At 43.1% G+C, this 7,559-nt stretch overlaps 1 pseudogene; it reads left to right on the forward strand.

Annotated features, from left to right (window-relative positions):
- Positions 1-3,983: 3,983 nt before the first annotated feature.
- LOC147456236 (uncharacterized) lies at positions 3,984-5,813 on the forward strand (annotated as a pseudogene).
- Positions 5,814-7,559: the final 1,746 nt, after the last annotated feature.

Raw genomic sequence — 7,559 nt, forward strand, 5'->3', positions numbered from 1 at the left:
TGTGGGTGCGCCTATTGTGGCATGAAGGTTTGGAGGGTGCACTATGTAATCATGTTAATGTATAACATAAGTTCAAAAGGAGGGGTTTTAAAATGAAAAAAATTTAGCCAATTTAATAGAGATACATTAAAATATGGGGGTTTCATATTCAAGTTTGAAAAAGTTTCTTAAAATAAGGGGTCATTTTATTCATTTAAACATGTTAAAAGAGGGTTTTTTTAATACCCCACGAATGCACATTATATAGGGGGGTACTGAACAGTGAACTCCCCGAGCGTGAAGGCTTTTTTTAATATGTGTTTTTTACATTTTTTTAAATCTATTTTTCCTTTACATCCAAGTTTTCATAAATGGTGATTGTGAAGGGGTGGATAGCGTGGGAAATCAAAGCAGCATTGTTGACCTTTTTTGTAGCATGTCTCAAGATGTGATGTGTTTGTGCATCTCCTAGGTGCAATGGAGCATAAAGATATTTATTGATAGGTATTTGTCTATGAATTGGGTAATAACAGTATCTAGAACTCTATCTAGCATTGGCGTGTTCTCAATCCAAAGAAGGCCATGGTCAATGTTGGCTACCATGTCTTTCGAACTGTTTCACAAAGAAATAATCCAGAATTTTCCACAAATAATACTATCGTTAGATATCAAGGTCTTCATTGCAAGAAAACTATGCACGTAGTACCGAGCTATGGTGACTGGATTTTCTTAGATGATGTGTCTAAAAAATGTAACATTTAATGCACTAGTAACTTGTGTGTAGCGAAAATTGATAACATAGTGAGCATTTCATTAAGAACAAGTTTCTAATGAGCATAGAGAGAGTACTTAATTTGAGAAAGCAACATAGCAATTTACACCTAGCTAATTTGGCATTGACAATACTTGAAAAGAGAGAGAAATAGAACAATTGACAACAGTTGAGGACCGGATTTACATGGAGCCAGTCCCCCCTCTATAAAGGCTTTGCATCATAGCTTCTCCCATCAAAGGAGACATTTGTACAATACAATTCTTGTGTTCCTTGATCAAACTCGTTGGTGCAATGAATATGGAAGCTTCATGCACCAAATTATGCTTGAAAAACACACCTAGTGTCCCTAGCCTCCGTGCCAAGACCTCACACACCTTCAAAAATGGTGAGAGCTAGCAGGGAATGAGGATAGATTGAGAGGAAGAAGAGGTATCTTACGAGAAAGAAGTATTCTCCTCACATAATCACTCTAATAGCATAGCTTAGCTTAGTAATTAGCATGGTAGAGGAGATGAGCATGCCATTGAAGCTTGGCTCTTGGTTGGATTTGCATTCCATGTTGGTGTAGGCTTCTACTTCTCAATGCTTGGAGGAGGAGATGGAGTTCTTCTTGGACACATGAGTTGTGTGTGTGTGTGTGTGGCAATGTGTTAGAGTGAAATGCAGCCCTCTCTCTCATCTTGGTCGACCCCTCTTGCTATTTGCTTATGTTGGCCTCCCATTGTCTCCTGTAAATCTTAGCCAAACATTTTTCCCTTTAGTGAGAGCTTTAGGTTATTAAATAATTCAATTAAACCTTCATTGGACCTCTTAGTCTTTTGGCCAATAGGAATCAGGCAAGCCATTGGGCTACTGAATGCTCATTGGACCCCTTGGTAGTCAATGGTCTTCTAGGGAGCTTAATTTCTATTGGTTCTTTTATCAAGCATTTTTAGATTGATTAGACTAACTTTACTCTAGCCTAGTTATCATTGGTCCACCTCTATGGCCATCCAATAGGATTTGAGGGGAGATTGGGGGCAACTGGGCTAGGATCCCGACATGTGTCCAGTATTCCCTTTGTATAAAGGGGGATCCTTGGAGTATGTGTGTGTGCATTTCTCTCTCATCCCCTACTAAAAGGCCTCGCCCCCTCCTTCCTTGGGATGTGGGAAGACTTTTTAGTCTTCCCATGGTCATCCAATTTTCCCCTTGCTTTGGCCATTGAATAAATGAGTTAATTTTTGGAACCTTAGCCTATGGAAGTCTTAATGGAGCTGAACCTCAGGTCTTTTAAGCCCCATTGAAGCACATTGATCTTTTGCAGAGTGTCCCCCTTTGGATCCCTGATAGAGACCGCTCTGACAGCCTTACCAATATTCTAGCTTTTACTCCCCTGGTACTTCCCCATATTAAACGATCAGTTTAACATGAGAAAATCATTTAGAAGTATTAGATATTAGTTTTTATGACAAAAAAACAAAGCTTCTATTTCATTCGTCTCTTTTCTAGTTTCCCATATGTGTTTTAATGCATCTATAAGGGGCATCCATTGTTGTTCCATAGAGGAAATATGGCAAAAAAAGCTGGCGAACTTAGTTGGTTTATCATCATGAAAACATTTGTCTTTAGCTTTATTGTGTAGTCTGGTGATGCTTGTGAACACTCAAAATCATGATATCCTAATTGTGAATTTAATGACACCTTTTAATGTTTGTATCACTTGCAACCTTTTGAGCACATAAACGTGATGTTTTTAATGTTCTTTTAGGCAATCCTACCCAAATAGATTTCACAAGTTGCTGCGTCATTATTTTCATTGGTTGAAAAACAAGTTATCTGTGTGAAGAGCGAAGCGTCTGCCTTTGTGCGTGAGTTCCCACTTTGCAACCAATTGGTATTTAAAAGCAATGTGGTTATGGAATTTCCTTCGTTCACCCAAAAAGAGCTCGTGGAAAATTGTAATTCTTCACAATGTTGGTCTTCCAAAAGGCCCAATGGACTATTACCTTTGCTTAGTGCCACATAAACAATTTTGTCGTTGAAATTCACAACTTGAGTTGCAATGGTTATACTGTGGATCATCACATCGGTGTGTTTGCGCTTATCAATGTTTGTATTGACCATGATGATTGGTGTTCTTGTGTGTTAGAGGTTTCTAATGTGCCTCGACTGTATTCAAACATACATTTTCTCTTTCGTATAGTGATGTAGCAAGTAGTTTGTGTGCTACTTTAATTGTAATTAAAGGGCGTACAAGACTACCACTTAGACTGTATTGGCCATCGAAAGTAAGTTATTGAATTTCTGCAAAAGGAATTCATATTGCAACAAGCCACACGTCAATCACATTCAATGCTAACACCGCGCCTCAATCACATTCAATGCAATCAACCACTCATCAATCACATTCAATGCTAACAACTCGGGTAGGGGTTGTTCAAGCCGAGTATGTTCGATTTTGTGAGCATCATTTTCATTATTTGCGCATCTTTAGCACAAGGATTGCAAATGAAAAATGATGCATGCTTTTGAAGTTTTTTACAGCCAAGGTTTTCATGTTCATGCATCATCTTAACTAATTGCGAGCGAAGTACAAACATTTTTGGCATGGAAATATAGGCATGCCATTGGTCTTTTCAATATACAATGCCATATGTTAGTTTATGCTTTTATGTGTTTTTTTCTCGGTGTTTTGGATCTCAAGGCATACTTAATTATCTTAATTATCATTCTCTAGTTGTAGCATGGCTTGATGTTGGATTGGTTTCAAGGTATTTAGACAGAATTTCTTGCATTTTTTCTTTGGGGTTTTTGACTCAATCAAGGCTCTCAATATGTTAGTGTTCTTCATCGTCCATCTAACGCATTTCTTGTGTGGTTTTAGCACATATTCTAGAAAAAATTGCAGACCTATATGTCCAGTAAGAACTAGTAGGTTCTGGTGATGTAGTGGTTTAGTTGGGTTTCCTCTCATTGAAACCTTTGTCTCAGTCAAGATTGAATTGTGTAGTTCATTGCGTATTTGTTTACGAATCCAAGCAAAGACTTCAATCACTTCCATGCTTAGCAACAAAGAGGTAGATGTTGTTTGAAACAACTTATGAAATCCCAACCTTTTTGGCCTGCAGAAGGGCATAGGGTTTTAACTACAAGTTTGTTGCAAATTGTAGGCCGTCCGATGGTTTGTTGGATGGCTTCCACGTGTCGCAAGGCCTTTAGGGTTGTTTTATCAAGGGTCATTTGACCCATGTGGAATTCCTTTTCGTGTTGCTCCTAGTGGGCCTCGATCCTTTCTGCTCTGCTCCTGCCAGAGGATGTGGCGCGCACAGCGGGTGCTGTCCTTGCGAGAAGACCACTGCACAGTAGGTATTGTCCTACCACAGGACCTAGTTGTTCCATACGCATCTCTGTTGTTTAATGGCGGGGGGTTTTCAAGGCTCTGGAAGGTGACTGCATTGAAGGGGGTTGCTCTGCAGGCTCAGGCGGTGAGGACGTGGCAGCAAAAGCTTTTCCATGCATGATGCGTTGTTCTGCTCGTTTAATGCCGTAGGCGGGCTTCTCAAGGTCTTTGAAGGCGACCATGCAGGCTGAGATTATGAGGACTGCTCATGTTGGTCTTTGTGGTTCAGTGCACGTGCTGAATGGAGCACAAGACATGTAATTTCCATGTGGTTGTTGTAGTCTATATGACAGGCCAGAAAGGGCAGAAAAATGCTTTGTAATAAGTTGTTGCTTCTGGTGTTATCGTTATACTGTGTCATGGCAGCAAGTCTGAGAATTTGTTTTGATGTATGAGCTTTTGAGCTACATTATCGAGTGCAAGATTCTCTGTTTGTCCTGCTTTCTACAAGCTTTTGAGCTACATCACCTAGTGGAAGATTCTCTTTTTGTTTTGCTTTTGCACATCTGTCCTCAAGTCTCAGACTTTGTTGTCATGTTTGAGCTTTCACCTATCTGTCACTATTCAATTTGTATCTGCCTATATGCTGTAATCGCAAATTTAAATCAGTCGAGCATTTGAAAGTCTGGTGTAGATTGGTTTGAGGGTTTGTTTCTTCCGTCTCAAAGTACTTGCAATGACATTTCTTTGCAAATTGTCTTTATCATGGCATCTGATGATGGCGTTGTCGGTGGCGGTGAAGGGAGTGCAAGCAATGCCTCACCCAACGACGGTGAGAGCATGGACTTCTCTGGAGGTTTGCTTTTCTTACTCGTGCGTTGGTGTTGTGTTACGTTGTTGGTCTTGCTTTGTTCGTGCTTGCGAGTGTTGCAGTTGAAAAAGTTTGTTGCGCTGGTGTTGTTCTCCTGATCCTGCTGCTTGCTTTTTGTTGTGCTTGCAAGTGATGTGCTCGTGATAGTGGTCACGTGTTTGGGTCCAGAAAGCGCAACAGTAGGGGTGCGGGTGCGTGCGTCCTTGCTAGCATTATCGGCAGGTCACCGTGCTACAAGGGGCTGGACCCTCATTGCCCCAGTGTGGGATTGGCATGAGGCCACGAGCTGCCCTGCGTGGAGCCGCGAGCGGCCATCAGGTAGTCGCTCACCCAGGAGCCGAGAGCAGGCTGAGCTTTATTCACTTGTGTGACTCAGCGCCCGCGTACGCGTTCTAACCATCTATTTCAAATGCCTGCAGTGGGCTCTGGTGTTGTACGATTGCGCCCAGGTCAGGGGCTGTTTTGCTGAATCGCCTGGACCATGCAGGGCCAGGGTTATTAAGTCTCTTTGAGTTTGCGCACATAGGGAGCAGCCCTTTTTTACTGAGGGCTTGTATCCTTCTTTTGCCATGTATTCTGGTTGTGGAGTTGTGTCGAGCTAGACATCTGCTGGATGTGTTTGGCTTACGCTTTGAGACCCGGAGTTGGGTCCGAGGTTCAAGGGATTGTGGATCCCTCTCTCTATTTTGGTACTTGGCTATCATTCAGGTGTTGCCGGCCACTGTAGACCCGGCCATAGTGTTGCTCTCGGGTTTGAGAAGATCTCGTGTGTTGATCATTATTGGAGTATTGTGGGTTCCCCATTGTATCAGACAGGGGGCGGTAATGTGTCTTCACCTTCAGCAGCCCCTGCTCAATCCCATTGAGTACCTCGCTAGGGGGATCCTTATCAAGGAACTTAGGTATTCCTAATCGCCATCTGACTTCGATGGCTGGTGCGTTCAACGTTGCTCCTCGTGAGCATAAGGCCGCAATACAATAACACAAGTATCACAACAAATCTGGCATTGACCTCCCAAGACGCTCATTTACTGTCATGCTTGAAACCAAACTTGGCTTGTACCATGTTACGTCCTTGCATTTTGTCTGGCTCTCCAGATCAGGCTCCACTCATCCGTGCCATCTTGACCATCGAGCAGATCATCCACTGTAGTGCAGGACGGCTCAGGTAAAGGCACAGCCAACCCTTTGGTTGCATCATGTCTAGCCAGTCAAGCGAGGTCTGGGGGCTCAATGTCCTAAAAAACTTTGCTCCATGCTTGTCATTGAATGGATAGTTCTCCCGTGTATCAAGTGAGTACAATGATTGTGACTAGGTCACTAGCTCTTACTAACCACTGCTCATCTGCCCAAACCGTCCCGCTGGTTCACGAGATGCCTCAGTCGAGGGGAGTTTGACTCCTCCAACCACACCATACCTGATCTATCGAAGCAGGTTTGAAAAGCCCAGCTCTTGATCGCCAAAATTTGTGAATACTTCACGAACGGGCACCTCATCTCGAGTGCCAAATCCGGAAACTGGTGGTTCATTACATCTTGATCAAAGTACAATTGCACACTCGCCATAATCTGCCCCTGCCTGCCAAGGCGCATGTCCATTGAGAACAACCCGAAAGGTGTTGCCTCTAGTTTCTTTAACTTTGCATACACCCCACTCGGCGACCCTCTGCCTTTGCCAATCATAGCAGTAGCATCTGTGCGCTCCTTGCCGCACTGTCAAAGCAAGGGACTTGCCGATACACCGTGTGCGAGCCACAAATGGCTCCAAGCACACAACAAGCCTAAACTAGCAAGCTCAAGAGAGCAAAGGGTGTGTCACTCACCGCTCTACGCTCGCCTTCGTGGTGGATTCCTCGCCGCGATGAAGAAGAAGCTGCAGTCGTGCCGCGCTCAACCGCTTCGCCGCCGTCGTGCCTTCGTAATGCTCGATCGCACACACACTCTCCCTCTCTCTCTCTCTCTCTCTCTCTCTCTCTCTCTCTCACATACACACACACACAAGGAGGTGAAGAAGAAGAAGATGGAGATGGAGATGGAGCAAGAGCACTCTTCTATTGCACAAATGAGAGAATGAATGAATTTTAGGTTTAGTTGGTTTTTATATGAGCTCACCCCATTCACACTTGGGCGCCCATGCTTAGCCAACTAATCCCTTGAATGTCCCAGTTAGAGTGCACCTCTCATCGACGATCACTCTTACCCTTTTCCTATTGGTCCGACAAGCCCGGTACCTGACTCTACCAAATACATAATACACGTCCGTCGTAGGTGATGGGGTGTTCGTGAGCCGTGAGGGTTAACATGCCCCCCTTCCTGATGTAGATTCCGTCCTCGGAAGCTATTGAGTTGAAGCTCGTTCGTCGAGGTGGAAGAGAATTTGAGATGAATGTCCTTAGTCTTCTTCAGTCACTGCAAAATCAAACAACATTGGCACAATAATTGCATTCTCATAAGTGATTAAAAAGCATATGCAGTTTTAGGTAGACAAATTGATTGGTAAAAGAATTTCAAACAATTTGTCAGCAATGAACATTAAATTGCAATGTAATCAAATGCATAAACAGATGTAAAGGTAAAAAATTAAACAAGTCTGGGGTCGCTAATTTGACGGT

Source organism: Adiantum capillus-veneris, chromosome 6, assembly GCF_014529385.1.
Source record: "Adiantum capillus-veneris isolate H3 chromosome 6, ASM1452938v2, whole genome shotgun sequence".
Lineage (NCBI taxonomy): Eukaryota > Viridiplantae > Streptophyta > Polypodiopsida > Polypodiales > Pteridaceae > Adiantum > Adiantum capillus-veneris.